The 17,159-nt window shown below is 40.3% G+C and overlaps 1 long non-coding RNA gene and 1 pseudogene across 3 annotated transcripts in view; one reads left to right on the forward strand and one right to left on the reverse strand.

Moving 5' to 3' along the window:
* The window catches only part of LOC148005408 (uncharacterized), a 353,046-nt gene that overhangs the window by 180,665 nt on the left and 155,222 nt on the right, over positions 1–17,159 (reverse strand). The gene's annotated exons all lie outside the window — the stretch shown is intronic.
* LOC120093441 (small nucleolar RNA SNORA17) lies at positions 7,710–7,831 on the forward strand (annotated as a pseudogene).

Consider the following 17,159-nt stretch of genomic DNA (forward strand, 5'->3'; position numbering starts at 1 on the left):
ACACGTGTGTGTGTGTGTGTGTGTGTGTGTGTGTGTGTGTGTAATAGCATCTTCTATTTTCAACATCCCTAACCAGAATGGCATGTTTCTTACAAGTGGCAAACTAACACTGACAAAGTGTTCATGTTTTAATATTACCATTTCCCAGAAGCCTTTGAGTTGAAAAAAAAAACCCTCTTTGTAGGATTATATATAATAAATATATAGGATAATAAATATGTAGGATTATATATAATAAATATATAATAAAAGTGAGGATGGGAGATTTTTTAGAACACACATAATGTCTTAAGTTCTTCCAAACATTATTATGGAGGTAACATGTACACCATTTTGCTCATGCTATCATGCAAGCTATCAGCTGGCTATGGATATTTGGCTCAATGCCTTTGGTATAATAGCAATTTATGTGATATTTAAAACCAATGACATAGTATTGAACACTTTGGAGTAGGCTAAATCTCTTATTTTCTTTTATAAGAGGGGCCTCAACCAGAATGGAATGGAAATGGAACTGGTATATCTAGTCCCTTGTGTGCACAAACACCAAGTTATGAAAGCAGGACTGCCATTTCCTTGACGACGAAAAACTGGAGGCCGAGGCTAGCTGAGCCGATGAAGCCAGATGAACAACTTGCATGCAGGAAAGATGGTTCCAGAAGGAAAGCTTTTCCTACCGCATCACGCTTCCTACCAAGAACTATAAGCACTATGTGAATGAGAGGGAGAAAGGAAAGTGTTGTGGAAGAAAATGTCCATCAACTTCCCAGTTTTATTCAGACCTAGCTTAGATTACCACCACTTCCTCTGTTTTACCGGCGCTGGTTCCCAGTCTGAAATGGTATGAAACACCTCAGAAGGAATTTAAATATTTATCTCATGTTGGAATAAAGCAGTCTGAATGAAAGGTTCACAGAACAAAATGAAGAAACGGACTGCTTTGTAACTCTACAAGTGCAAAGTATCATAGGGTGGGGCATGCCCAAGTACTTTATCTGGGAACAGCTTTCGTCTCCACCTGTCATTATCTATAGTCTAGGTTCATGCCATCTTTCTTACAGTCGTGAAGAAAAAGATAACGCAAGGCTTATATTTGGCAAATCACCTCAGTGTTTGAATCTTGACTTTCAAGGTTTCATCATTGGGTTAGTGCTCACTGAGCTAGTCTTTGAGAATATTTCTTGTAAACTAGGGCAGGGGAGAGATCTTAGACCATAAAATACTTGCTAAACCAACAGGAGTACCCAAGTTCAGATACCTAGCATGCACAGGCTTGGAATCCCGGCACTAGGGAGACAGAAGTGAATGGAGCCCAGTGACTTCCTAGCTAGACTAGCTAGAAATTCCCAGGACCCACTGAGAAACTGTGTCTCAAAAAGCAAGGAGGACAGATCCTGAGCTATAATACCAACTATCGATCACTGGTTTTATACATGTGCTCTCAAACATGCCTGAGTGCATGCATGTACATGCATGTGTGTGCACACACACACACACACACACACAGAGAGAGAGAGAGAGAGAGAGAGAGAGAGAGAGAGAGAGAGAGAGAGTCAGAAACTAGAGATGCTAAGTAACCAAGATAGTTCAAGTACTATAATATTCTCTTTGAGCTTTCTTTCCCCAGGTGAAATAAATTCAATTTCTTTTCTGCTATCTTCGAAAATAAAATTTTCTCTGAGTTTAATAAGAAATGTCAAAACTCAGAAAAAGACCATTTATCTGAGGTCCTGCAGTGTGAAGTTATGACTTATAATTGTCAAGTACACCTGCCAAATTCAAGCATAAACATGGAAGTGGTGTTACGTGTTTAGTAGATATTAAATTGAAACGTCCTCAGCTAACCAATGCGAGGTGCCTCATGTCTGTAATCCCAGAACTTCGAAAACAGAGAGAGGAGGATTGTCACAAGTTCTAAGTCAGCCTGGACTAGAGAATGAGACCGTTCTCAAATTTAATTAATTAATTATTAATAACCTACATTAATGCTGATTAAAATATGGGAAAACTTAGTTATACAATCTAGATCTCCTAGATGTTCAAAGTCCACTACCATAGAACTCTAACTTTATAGACTGAATAACTTGGAACAAAAGAAGCACAGACAAAGAACAGGAGAGAGAAAAAGCATATGAAATAATCCAGAGTATATCGGGAGACTCCTATGAAACACATGCTAACGTCATTAAGAATAACAAGCCTGAAAAACAGTCACTTTCCTCTTAGATGGCGTTTCAGAGGTGAGCTCACGCTCAGCAGCGCTATTGATACGGGATTGGCATTGCACAGTTCACTCGTGTGACGTGTACAACTCAATAGACTTCCGGGATTGTGCAATCATCACCATTACCTAATTTTAGACCATTTTACCTCTGCACCAAGCAGCTTCATACACTCAGCAGGTGCTGCCATTCTCCCTTCCGAGCCCCAGGCAATCGCTAATCTGATTTCGTGTTTGGGTTGATTAGTTCATCCTGAACATCCGGTATCTGTGGAGTTCGGAATGTTTTGTGACAGGCTCCTTTGTGATAAATGTTTTACGTTCGAAGTTCATCTATGCTGTGACACTCTAGGTTTTGCTTGTTCTTCGGGTTTGTTTTCTTCCTCTCTCTCGGCATGTGTGCTCGAATTTTGTGGGTGTTGTGGGTGCCCTGTGAGTGCAGGTGTTCACAGAGGTCAGGACTGGTTATCCGATACCCTGGAGCTGGAATCGCAGGCAGCTGTCTGATGCCCAACATGGGTGTTGGAAACCAAGCTCCAGTCCTGGGCAATACCAGCAAATATTCAAAACTACTGAGCCACCTCACCGACACTTTCTTTTCAAATCATACTGAATAGCATTCCTTTGATTTACTACACCATAGTTTTTCATTCATTTATGGGTAAGTACTTCAGTTGCCCCCCCCTCCCTTTTGTCTAATATAAATAATACTGATAGGAAAACTTGCGTGCGAGTGTGTGAAACGTTCACTGTTTCTGTGTATCATCCAATATTTAGAATAAAATTTGGGGATCCTACGATAATTCTATGCTTAACCTTTTGAGCAATTGAAACTCTTCACCAGAAGTATTACAAACCAAACAGAATGTGTGTTCAGACAGACTTAACTGGCGCACTCATGAACCACTGTGTCCGTCTCTTCTATTATAGCCATTCGGTTAGTGTGAAGTAGAATTTCATTGTGGTTTTTCACTTGTATTTCCCTAACGACTGATGGTGCTAAGCGTCTTTTCATGTGGGTTTTCGTCATTTCCAGATTCCTTTGAAGAACTGCCTATTCAGATCCTTTGCCAAGTTTTTGATTGGGTTGCCTGTTGAGTTCTTCATATACCCGACATTAAAGTTCTTTCCCCCGTTAAATGACAGCTGAATATTCCCTCCCATTCTGCGGTCACCTTTTTGTTGGTCCCCTTTCAGCATAAAAGTCCTAACTGACACTAAAGTTTAATTTACCAATGTTCTGGGTTGTTATGATGTTTCCAATGTGATTCCTGAGAAGCCATAGCCCAATGACACAGAGGTGTAGACTTGCTTTACCTTTAGATATTACACTTGTGTCTGCAATCGTTTGTTTTTATAGTGGATATCACATTATATATGTGTTTAAACCTGTATTTTTTCACACGAGTATCAAGTTATACATGGACCATTTATTTTAAAAATGATTATTTTTTGCTTCATTGAATCAACTTGCTTTCTTTGTCAAAATTAAATGAACAGACACTGCAATATCTTTCTAGATGCTTAATTCTATTACCGTAATCTATATACAGTTATCCTGGCTCAGTACCATCCTGGCTTGATTATTACCGGTCAGTAGTGGGTTTAAAATAAGGGAGAATGAAAACTTTAGGCACATATATCTTTCTCAAAGTTATTTTAGCTAATATAGATCTCTGACATTTCCATATGAATTTTCTGATCAGTTTGTCAGTTTCCTAACATAAAGCCAGATTTGATTTTTATGTTACATTTGTTGAATGTGTAAGAGTTTAACACTGAGTATTTTTCCATAATATAAAAAAGAACCTACCATTTATAATTATTCAGTAGACAGCTGGCTATTTCTAGACTTGAGGAGAAGTTGATGACATAATTGCATAAGTAGTCAATAGCAGATGTATAGACCTGACTTGTAAAAGCAATTAACTGTTAGATGTAGGTATAGAAGAAAACAATTAGGATTTTTAAAAATGCTATTTCTCAATGGAAAAAATTAATTAGGTCCTTTATGGGTATTAATGATATAAAGATTTAATTGGCTCTAAATATAAAAACACAATTGAAGAAGCCAAATTCATATGCTTTTAATTTAATATCTGCAAAATATAAGCTCATGTCAACTATTTGAAGTTCAGCTCCTCCATTATTGGATTATGTGTGATATAATAACAAAACTCCCTCAAATAGGACAATGCATTCAGAATAATCTAGAATTACAAAGCCAGTTCCCCCCAAAATTGCTATGTCATGATTATTCTTACTGTGTGTGGCCATTTCAATGTATTAAAAAAATTACTGAAAATAACTGTAAGAGAACAATAGCAGCTGTGAACTCTGCTGAATGTCTTTTTTTTTCTGTGTCTCTTTGAAAAATAAGTCATATGCTGCCTTTGTTGTGGTCTGGTACTCTACAATAGAGCAATCAAGTAATATTAGACCACACAATAGCTCAAGAAAGTCTATCCCCCACTTCGGCAACTTTCAAAAGCCTTTTCTCTTGGCTTTGGGGATGAATTAATATGCTACAGTACTTGATCAAGCCATCTACTCTTAATAAAGGGTCCTATTAATTATTAACTAGCCCTTACTAGAGGAATTTTTCAATTCCACTTGAAAAGAAAAAGAAATTCTTTATTGAATAATCCTTCTGATTTATGTTTTATTTCCTAAATGTTTATATATTGGTTGCCCAGAGGATCTTTAGCCGTGTTTAGCCTCTGATTTTCCTTTGTAATGTAAATAGTCACTATAAAGATCTTCCCCAAAACAAGAAGTACTATAAATTGAAAAGGTTAAAGGGAACTTCCCTGTGACCCCTTTAGATATCCCATAAATTTTTAAATAATGATCATTATGCTCAGTAAAGACGTTTTTACAAAACACTAATTATTATCTGTTATATTTCTCAGTTATGAGTGTTGTGTGAGCAAGATTTACAGAAGGTCATATTTTTGGTCTAGAATCAGTTAAGTATAAAAAATATTAATAATCCTCAGTTCTAAGAAAGAAAGCATTGGCAAAATGGGGTGATTATTTCCTTCTCAATTCAGCTGGTATTTCCTAGTTTTGGGGTACCCTGGAAATCTCAAGCCAAATGGAGAGAATGAGTATTTTTATGTTCTTTATCCAATAAATATTTCAGTAGTTCTCTGACACCTTACTCTGTGAGCTGCAACTTAAGTTGATGTGCAAATTGAATTTAAAAACTGAAACTGAGAATCTAATATATCCATACTGCTTATAATAGAAATACTTGGTTTTGGAAAATGATGAATTTACCAGTACATAAACAGTTGTTTCTTAACAAACTGGAATGTTGTTATCCTCTTCATATTTAAATAATGGCAATTTTAAAAGTATTTTAGTTTCCTGCATTAGTTTGTCAACTCTAATTGTTACTATGAATATTCAAATCATATATGATCTTAACTGATTATTTGCAATGAAAACATGAATTAAAACACTGAAAACTTCCTTGACTGTTACAAATTACTATCTAGTGAAAGAGGGTAAATAAACATTTATCTGGGACCATCTTTCTGTACGCATACTATAGAACAAGCTGGATTCTTGCTGAGAGCAACTGGGTGTCAAGAGTCAAGCATGGTACCATCCCAGTGGGAGTCAGTTTCAACACAGGAATTTGAAGGGGCACTAAAATTTATATACACCAAAACATTGGTAAAGTAACATTTTATTGAAATTTTTAAAGGGAACATAAAGGTAAGGATTTAAATTATAATTTTCTACCACTTTTTTTTTTTACCAGTTTCCATATACTCCTTTTCTAAATCACTACCTTTCACTCTCTATCATGGCAAGCTACCCAACTTAGCTGACTCTCTTCCCTTCCCACCTTTCCCGGAATCTTCTGTTCCTTGCCCATATTAAATAGCTGAAGATTTCAGATTGCCTTAGGACCACATATCAGTTATTTCCATATGAAAACCAAATCCATGACTCAAACAAGAGGGGAACATTTCACTTTGGCTCATAGACTCAGAGATTTCAATTCGCCATAGCAGGGAAGGCATGGCAGTATTATGAGCCTAATGACATGTGACAGAGGTAACTCATGATGCGGTAGATCAGGACACAGAAAAAGAGGGATCAGAACCAGGAACTAGGCTATTATCCCAATGGTCATCTTCTAGGCATGACTTCAGCCAGCCCCTGTCTTCTAAAGGTTCCATAGCATCCCAACATGGCACCACCATCAGTATAGCAAGAGTTGAGTCGGAACTAGAGAGGAGTCACATTTCACATCTACCCAATAACAGAGGGTTCCTGATATCCATACAATCTTTGGAAAAATGAAACTTTCTTAATTATAAGATCTACCTACCATGAAAAACAAAGAAAATATAATGACAGTCTATGAATAAACTTGGCTAACCAGATTCATTGCCCATGAAAAGTAACAATGACTGTTAGTACTACCTGTATGTGTATGCTATGCCTGCCTGTCTCTATGGCAACACTAGCCATTTCCACCTTCGTCTGAGTATCACCTTCACTTCAAGCCTTGACCTCTGGTCTGACTTGAAAGAAACCTGGAATTGACTCTGTTTCTGGAAAAAAAATTCCAATAACAATTGGTACAGCTCTATTTATTTGGCATGCGTGGGTATTTGGCAGGATTCTGTGTACTTTACAAATAATCACATTTAAACCTCCAAGTCTTACAAGTGAACACTCTTTTCCACATCTGCTTCTTGGCTTCCCCTTGTCACGACAAAAGGGTTTTCAGCTCAGTGTTCACAGTCTTATGGCAGGAGAGGGTAGTGTGCTCTCCCGAGAATCAGGAATGTACTAATGAATAGCGTGATCTCAGTTGTAAATGGTTTGATGAGACAAAGTCTTATGCCATACTGGCATCTAGTGCATTGTACTGTCTACTCTGGTCAATAACTCCAAATGAAGCCACCTGCATAATCTTCATAGTGACTTGGGGGAGCAAATACTGTTTATGATATCTTGTCATCATTGCAGAACTAGGGATCAAATTTACATCCCCACCCCTGACTTCATTTTCAAAGAGGAAGAACATGAACTCAGCTACAGAGAAAACTGCTAAAAACAATCCCCTAACAAATGACCTGCATAAGAGGTAACTTAACCCTTATCATCTCCCTCATACACACCTTATGTCATTGGAAGAAGTCCATGTATATACATGCGTATGCACATCACACACCTTAGTGTATATGATTGCATACATGTATATATGTGTGCATATACACATGTGATTGTGTCTCTTAGAGAAATGAAACAACTGTCTTTGAAGGATGAATTATTTAAGAAAAAGACTAAAATGTGAACAATAGTCGACACTCCAAAACTAAAAAGAAATAATTAACCGTAGTGAATTGATTCTGAAATCTATAGCCAGAATTAAATTTTAGTTTTAGCCTTTAAAATTCATATCTTTGTAAACTATAAGAATGTATTTCTGGATGCCATATCATTTAAAAAATGCAATCCTCCTGCCCCTAGAGGTGTTGCAGGTGTGGCTGCTGTGTCACATGTGTGTCAGTAGGTGGCAGAGAGGAGAGAGACTATGTCTGCTCAGTGTTCTGACCTAAGAACATTTAGTAGCCTAACAGTCCCTGAACAAAGCAAGCCAGAAACAACCATCAGTCCAGTGCCAGTCAGGCCTGGAACAACTTCCAGGACTGAGAGCACACAAACCCTGAAGACGACCCTTGCAAGGAGCCACCCAGGAGGGCCAGAAGAGGAGTGAACCGTGGATAACCAGCAGACCAGTGCCATGGGGCTAGCCTGAGATGCCCATCAGTGCAGCGTTATGCAGGCCTTGATGGGAAGACCATGCCTGAAATCATTCCTGCCTGGCGCCATAATGTGGAGGAAGGGCATAGTCCTCCTGAGTCCAGTCCTAAGATGACCCCAGATACTCAGAGACCCTAGGAGCAATGCGGACGTGGTGGAGAAATGGAAGAGAAAGAGAAACAGAAGGATGTGGGCACAATGAAGAAAGGTGGGCCTGGAGACTTGAGGGTACTGAGGAACAGCCTGATGTGAGTGGCCAGTGATGCCCCTGGCACCATGGTGGGATCTGACTTGTGCTGCCAGCAGGAGCCACATCTTGGTCTGTGACCTTATAGCAGCAGGCATCTATTATCTCCAAAGGTCAAGCAGAGGTCCCTGGAGACATGTTGATATCTGAGGGCTGTGCAGTATTAGCCCCACCCTTCACCTGGACATCAAGAAAAAGCTGGCCCTGAAGGCAGGAGAGCTTACCCTGCCTCTAACTTGCTGCAAAACTCAGGACAGTGGACCCTGCACATTGCAGGAGTTGCTGGTAAGCCAGACCCAAGGATGAGTGTGTGGGAGCTGGCCCTATTCTCTCATTCAATGGAATGGATAAGAGATACCTTCCTCCTCCTCTTCCTCTTCCTCCTCCTCTTCCTCCTCTTCCTCTTCCTCCTCCTCTTCCTCTTCCTCCTCCTCTTCCTCCTCTTCCTCCTCTTCCTCCTCTTCTTCTTCCTCCTCCTCTTCTTCTCCTCCTCCTCTTCCTCCTCTTCCTCTTCCTCCTCCTCTTCCTCCTCTTCCTCTTCCTCCTCCTCTTCCTCCTCTTCCTCTTCCTCCTCCTCTTCCTCCTCTTCCTCTTCCTCCTCCTCTTCCTCCTCCCTCTCCTCTTTCCCACCCTCCCCCTCTCCTTCTCTTCCTCCCCCTCCTCCTCCCCTCCTCCTCTCCTTTCTGTTCCTCTCCCTTTACCCCTCATTATCTGTGTTGAGTGAAAAGCTAGTCCTGGGGTCATGAGAGCAAGAGAAAAGGCCCTCCCCCTCACCAGCTGCAGCACTCAGGACAGTAAGCCCAACACCTTGCCGGGCAGTAGAGCTAACCCTGGTGTCAGAGATGAAGGTGAGCTGGCCCTAAGAGAATGAGCATGGGAGAGCTGGCTGTGCCACTTGCCTGCTATGGGGTGACCGGTGAGGGAAAGATTCTCCCCTCTTGATGCTTGCCAACTATAGGAGTCAGGAGAGCTGGCCCTGGGGTCATCAGAGCTGAAGAGCTGGCCCTGCTCCTCACTTGGGCAGCACAGAGGAGCTGACCCTAGAAGTGGGCATTGCAGGTCAGATGGCCTAAGGGTCTAAGGATAGGAAAGCCAGCTCTAAAGAAGAAGATATGCCCTCCTCCTCTTCCTCATTCCTCACCATCTGTGGCAAGTGGGAGAGCTGGCCCCAAGTCATGAGAGTGGAACTACCGGCTACAGCACTAGGCAGAGCAGGCACCTCAACTGGGCAGCCAGGTAGAGCTGGTCCTGTTTGGGTTGCAGGGGCTGTTGGTGGGTGTGAGAGCAGGGTGGCAGGCTGATGAGCTCAGATACCTCAGGCCCAGATTCAGGACTTTGAATTTGCCCATTCGATCATCTATCCCATGGATGCACTACTGGAATGCATGAAGGGACTAGTCCTACAGATCTAAAGCTACAGGATTTTCATGTCATAGGGAAGCAACAGAGGAGCCATCTGAGAGGAGTCCCAGTGAGATTCCAGCACTGATAGAGCAGCAGAAGCCAGAGGCCCCCTACGAGTCACTGCAATGAACATTTGCAAAAAAAAAAAAAAAGTGTGGGGAAAAGGGCATATTGTGTGATACACTGTAACACACTACAGTTTCCACATTAAGAATTTTTTTTCTCTGTTGGGGGGAGATTACAGGGGTGGAGGAGAGGTATGAGGGGATGGAGAGATGAGTAGGCCTGAAGTGCCTGATGTGACATTCACAAAGAACCACCAGAAGGTTAAAAAAATGCAATCTTATTGAATTTATATATGGGCATTGAAACTGTGGTCATCACAATGTTTCCAGAGATGAAGGTATCTAAACTTCTTCTCAATACACCTCTTAATATTAAACACTGTTCAGAGAGAGAGAAATAGGAAAATAAGTAGAAAATAAGAATGTAAAGAAAGAATGGTTGCATGATACGAGGACTAAACGTCAGTCAATCTAACATGTTATATTGTCAAGGAAATATAAACCACAAAATATAAATTATACTAAAATAACTCCTAAGTAAATGGTAATGATCACATCAATAGCTAATGTTTAACACATGCAACAGGTCAAGAGCTTTGTGTACATTTTTCAGATTTCTTTTTACATCATGCAAACATCTGTATGGGAGAGGGTTTGTGCACCTAAGTGCAGATGCTTCCAAAGGGTAGAGGTGTCAGATACCACTCAAGTTGGAGTTACAGGCAGTCAAGAATTATGTGATATGAATGCTGAACTCAGGTCCTCTGGAAGAGTAGTACACATTCTTAACCAATGAGTTATCGCTTTAATCCATATATAAGCACTATTATACTCAATGCTCATGTGACTCCATATATAATTATTGTCTGCACTACACAGAGGCCACTGATATTTAGGAAGTTATGAGACTCAGAGTCACTGGTTTATAAGTGGTGTGAGCCAAAATTTCTGATATGTGGCTACCGATAGCACCACTTTCTCAGGTATATAAAAAAAAAAAAAAAAGATTAGATGACGTTGGAAAAAATGAAACACAGAGCTACCAATCTTCATGAATTTACAAAGCAAAGAAATTACAGCATTTTCAAACTGCAACTTTTTTTAACAAGAGTAATTTAATAAGCAAGGCATGGGAGTGCACGCCTATAACGGGAGCATTTAGGAAGTAGAGGCAGAAAGATCAGTAGTTCAAGTCCGATTGGCTATGTCGTGAATCTAAGGCTATTTTGTCAAAATAAATAAATATTATTATTGTAATTTATGACAATTCATACATTAAAAAAGCTAGGAAGTCCTAGAACAATGGCTTAGTGAAAACTAGTAATTATCCATTATGAAACAGGTAATATGAATAGTAAAACAAATTCGTTTAACTTGGTTCTTCCTCTGCGATAGAAAAGATAAACTGGGAGGGGAAAGTTTCATCCTAAAAACAGTGCAAGGGGTTCTCACTGAGAGCAGAGAAAAGTTCAGAAGCCATCAAAGCCTGAAATCTTGAGGAAAGCATTTGAATTGATTGCTTGAGGTGAGACTTAGAAAATTATTTCCTGGCTCATCTCTTCTTAGAAAGAACAGAGGAACATTCAACAGTGTGATCTCAATCATGTCAAGAGATGTACAAAGAGCCATATATCAAGTCCCTTGCTTCCCAAGCCTTGTCCTCAAGGCTTGCTATTCACATCACAGCTCCTGGATTCCAGGGTGCACCATGTAAGAACTGTGCAATCATGGATAAGTGGTGCCCACGCTGTGGAGAGTCTGTTTTACCCTTGCTCGGGCCTTCCTATGGAGTGTTGTATGGGAATTACATCCCGCATAGCAATTGCATTCAGCCCATCAGCTGATTACAAGCGTCTCACCTAGAAAATCTTCAGTCCTGATATACCCCATTCTATTACCCAACTCTGAGGCAATGAAAGATTCATGAAGACAAGGATGCCCCAGACGTGGGAAATGTGAAATAACCATGAGGAGATGAGATTTTTTTTAATTCCTTTCTCAATCACAGTTTATTCTGTACAGAAGAAGGTGGCAAGCTGTGTGCATGATTAAAAAAACTATCTTTATGAATATTCATACAGAACACTTATTTTATTGTGTATAAAATGTGTGTTGTGTGCATGGTGTATATGTTTCTCTGTGTGTATGTGTGTATGTACATGCTCGAGCTTGTGCAAATGTACACGCACATATCTGTGCCGTAGGTGGAGGCCCAAGGTTGATATCAGGTGTCTTCCTCTGTTGAATTCTATGTGATACACTGAAACAAAGTCTCTTGACTAGTCTGGCTAGTTAGCTTGCTCAAGGGATCACCTGTGTCCCCTTTCCACAGACCTCGTCATGTTCACACAGCTTTTACTGGGTTCTTGGGATCTGAACACTGGTCTTCACACTGCAGTGAGATTTCTACCTGCTGAGTCATCTCCCAGCCTTCCCGCTGTAGACCAGATTTAACACAAATGAAAATCACAGGTACTCCCATATGTCTGTTGGATTTAATATGAAAGACTTCATTTTTCATAAACTAGATGTATTTCATAATTAGGGTTAGTATAAAGATACAAGTTGCCCATCTACATAAAATGTAAACACAGAAAGTTTCCTGGAGTTTAAAGACTTTTTTTTTTCATAGAACCACATTGTGGACCAACCTTTTCTTTTCCCAGAAAAAAAAATAGTTATTCCTTTAAGAAAACCAGTAGTCTGAGCTCCTGTAGGTTATACGCTGATCTCCACACTAAAGTTTTTCTAGATTTTCTATGAAAGCATTAATTTATTTGATTGCCTTTTATCACCCACATCCATAACTTCTTAATAACTCATATTTCTAGCATCTGGTTATAACTGGCATAGGATGATAGCCTTTCCTAACTCAGTACACTGTTAGAAAGTCATGATGAGCAGGGGCATCAGGTAAGAAAATTCTCTGATGTTCTGGTGCAGGAGCCACAAGAAGCAAAGTAGTTTACAAAAAAGTCATTGTGTAACAAACTAAACACTTTTTAAAGCTACATGTTTTTCCTAAAGACTAGAATACATATACGATTTGTCAAAACAATATAGTAATTCAAACCACAGTTACCCACAATGATCCTGGGTCATATTGGGAAACAGGAGCACACTGGAATGCAAGACCAGAGACCTTTCTCATATCAAAATGATTTGTTTGGGCCTTGGACTCAAGGACCAAGGCAAGCTCTTTGGATGGAAAGAATTAGCCACTATTAGTTTTCTGTCTCTTGCTTTGATAACAGTGTTCAAACAAAAAGCAGCTTTGGGATAAAACTGGTTTCTTTTATTTAGTAGAATAGAGTTGGGGTTTTCTCTAGGTTCATGGTCCATGTAGTATTAGATTCTTGGATAACCAAGGAGTGTCAAGTATGGGTTTCATCTCATGGAATGGGCCTTAGATCCAATTAGAAAGTGGTTGATTGGATACAATTTTATGCCACTATTATTCCAGCATGACATGCAGATATGTCACCATTAGAGATCACAGCTAGATTACAAAACTAGCTTGGGGCTTAGCTTTCTCCTCTCATAGCATGCAAGGCACCTTTCAGTACCAAGAATACTAGTAGGATAGAGGTTTCAGTTGTGCGAAAGAGGTCTAGTTTACACTTTGCCCCATTATTTGGTGAATCTATTTGTGTTCTAAAGAATCATAGCAATAAAATGACTCTTGTGGATGTGCTGTTATACCCACAGATCAGTTCTTGCTTGGCCATCATGAGAGAAGCTTCCCCTTGTAGTAGATGGAAACTAAGAATGACCCACTCCTAGACAATGTACAGTGAATGAGAGACCTGGGAACACTCAGTCCTACATGAGATTATCTTCAAGAAAATCCTCCCTTCTAGGCTCAGGAAAAGATGCAGAAGAGGCAAAAAGAGTGTAAAAACCAGTGGATATGGCAGACACCAAGAACACAGTGCCTCTCAGATCCAACAGGACTAATGCACATATGAATTCACAGAAACTGTCAGCACGAACAGGGCCTGCACAGATAGTGTCTCAGTCTTTGAGAAAGGGAACACAAGCCCTCATCCCTAACTCAGAAGCTATCTTCAATTAACAGTTGCTTGGAAAAGAGAAATCCACCCTCCCCCCAATGGAGTCTTACTGGCTATTCAAACCACAGTTAAGGGAGACCCCATGCCCAAGAATAGATAGCCAACATCTACTCATCAAAACCAATTCAATGGCATGCATTTTGGAAATGCTTTGTCATATAATAATAAGGTATTTTTAATCTTACTTATCTTTTACTTATATTTTACAGTTTCCAATTTTGGTTTTTATAGGTGTGTGTGTGTGTGTGTGTGTGTGTGTGTGTGTGTGTGTGTGTGTGTGTGTGTGTGTGTGTGTTTGGCTGCATGTATATGTGTATATCTCCTATGCATTCTTTGTTTTTGATTTTTGTTTTGCTCTGTTTGTCTGTTTGCTTTGTTTTATTTTGGTTTGTTTATTTATCGAACACTTTGTTTTCTAAAGAAAAGGAAAGAAGGGATAGAATTGGGTCGGTGGGGAGATGGAGAGGATGTGGAAGAAGATGAGAGAGGGAGGAGAAGGGGGAGGAAAGAGAAAACTATGATCAGAATATACTGGAAGAAAAATTGTTTTCAATAAAATGGTTTATTCCGCTCACAGATTACAATCCATCATTAAAGGAGGTGAGAGCAGAAGCTTAAAGCAGACATTATGGAGGAATGTCTATTTGCTGGCTCATATTTAACTAGCATTTTCTCTACAGCCCAGGACTACCTGCCCAGGAAATTGTCTAGCCTACACTGGGTTGGGCCCTGCTAAATCAACCAATAATCAAAACGTCTCCCACCTCCCCCAAAATGCCCACAGGCCAACCTCTTCTGAGCAATCTTCTCAGTTGAGACTCCTCTCTCAAGTGACTCAAGGCTATGTTAAGTTGACCAGGAATGAAGTTAACTTCACCCTCCTCAACTTGACACACAAACTCATCATTTTCAAACCATAACCTTCCATTCCTTAGCCCCCCAAATCATACATTAATATCCTATTATAAAACATAGTCCAACGTTTAAGTCTCATAGTCTTTAAAAATCCCAGTTCTTTAAAAATCCAATTCCCAAACTGTGAGCTCCTGTAAAATCAGAAACTAAGCTATATAGTTTAGTATTCCAAAGGTAATAACTGGGGCATAAGAACACTCAGATTTAAGCAAAACCAAAACCCAGCAGTGTAAACTTAAGTCCTGTAGCTCAATGCCCTGACCGTGGGGCTCCCTCATTGCACAGCCCCTGGATTCATCAGACTTAGCAATGCATTCATAGAATGTGATATGGGAATGGGGTAGACAATGACCATCCAAAGACCAAGAGAGATTAAGAAAACAGGGCAGTTTTCCCCCATCCCATTAAGTGGATGGGAAAGAGAACAAACGTGAAGTGGAAACTTAAGGGCTCTTTGGAAAGTAGGTTGTAATGGATGGTGTTTTACTGGGGCAAATATCGATGGAACGTTTCACTGAAGCAGACACAGGCGAAAGGATGTTCTGTTAAAGCAAGCCTGTGAATGGACACGTGATAAAGAATTACTTATTAAGGACATGAATCTATCAGTCCACCTTACACTTCATAGTCGAGCTCCATTTGTTGGGACTCCATAGAGAGAAAAGTAACAATAAACTGGTGCTTGTTTCCTTTGCTTGCCGCCCCCTCCTCAGACTCAGGCCAACTGGCAGAATGATGTCAGCGGAAACGGATTCATGTACTGAGGCAAGACACATGCTGAGGCGAGACCCATGGAGGACAGACATGTGGTGTTTAGAGGGAATATTAGAAGGACTCCACAGTGATGGAGGCTGAGCTAGGCTTGTTTGACTTTCTGGGTCTCACACCTTCACTGATCTTAGCTTTGTTAAGAGAGGCACAGCACAGAACCTCTCCTGGCGTTCCTGTTGGCCCCGCTCTCTCCTGCTGCCTCATGCTGATTTGGCTGACGTCTGGCTATTCCTGATGGGTTGTGCCACTGCTGCTGGTCTGTGCTTGGTATCACTACACTACTGACCTTGACTGCTGCTGTATCTGTGAAGTATTTTCGAGTCGATCAAGCTGCCACTGCTGTCCTATGAACTGAACTGCTGATTTCCTAACAAAGTATATGGGATCTGCTCCAAAGAACCATTTCTAAACATGTCTACTTACCCCATATCCTTTCTTTTCCACTACCTCTGTTAGGTGGTGGGCTAGAAGGGAGGTTAAAGCATTTAAAAACTATCATTAAAAGAAGCTTTTGAAAAAATTAGTTACAGTGCTGGATAATAGGCATTAGGGAAATTGATGAATTCATTTTTACTGTTGTCTACTATAAGTGTACATTACAGAAGAGTTCCTTAATAAGAAAGAAGTTGTGACTATGTTATAAAGACGACGAACTTCCAGGATGACTGGCTTCTTCCTCACCCTCCTGATGATTGGAGGTAAAAGCCTGTGTCTTAGCCAGGGTTTCCATTGCTGTGATGAAACACCACAGCTAAAAAGCACGTTGGGGAAGAAAGGGTTTATTCGGCTCCCTCTTCCAGTTCATAGTCCCTCACTAGAGGAAGTCAGGACTAGAACTTGGGGGCAGGAGCTGATGTAGAGGCATGGAAGTGTGGTGCTTCCTGGCTTCCTTCCCATGGCTTGCTCGGTCTGCCTTCTTTAAGAACAGAGGACCATCAGCTCATATCCTCTGAGGCTGATATTTCAATTTTTGCTGTAACTCAGCTAACCTTATAATGTGCTTCTCTTTGATTTTCTGCAACTTGTGCTCTATGGCTGCTGGAGAAGAGATTCTCTTCAAGGGCACATTTAGAAACCTCTAGATAGTTTATTCGCATCTGGAGCTGGTCAATTTTATCACGCCACTCATTCCCTTCCCTTATCAATTTATCCAGAGATGCTAAAAACAAACAGCTTGCAAATTCATTTTCTTTATTTCCCCCCAAACTGTAGAAAATTTCATATACTAATCCATTGCCAGTCCCAAATGATGAATCAAGATAATCAAAGGCATCTACGCTCCCAGAAGAAAGAGTGATTGGAAAGGTTTCAATAGCTGAAAGTGCTAGTGGTTTAAAAGATTCTGTCAAATTATTAAGCCAATTCCAGATATCTAAAACGTTCATCCTCATACATCTGTTCCTCTAGAACCACTCCAGGTGCCAGCCTCTGTATTAATCAGCATCCTCTAGAGTTACAGAACCTATGGAATGCATCTATACACATTAAGGGAAATTATTGGACTGACTTACAGTCTGCAGTCCAACTAGTCCAACAGTGGGCAGCTGAGAAAGGAAAGACCAAGAATCTAGTAGTTGCTCAGGCCCATGAGGCTGGGTACTTTACCTGATCTTCTGTATAACCTTGAATCCTGAAGAAGTGGGTTTCAACAAATGTGCTGGCAAAGTAAG

Source organism: Rattus norvegicus, chromosome 6 (genome assembly GCF_021556685.1).
Source record: "Rattus norvegicus strain SHRSP/BbbUtx chromosome 6, alternate assembly SHRSP_T2T, whole genome shotgun sequence".
NCBI classification, from domain to species: domain Eukaryota; kingdom Metazoa; phylum Chordata; class Mammalia; order Rodentia; family Muridae; genus Rattus; species Rattus norvegicus.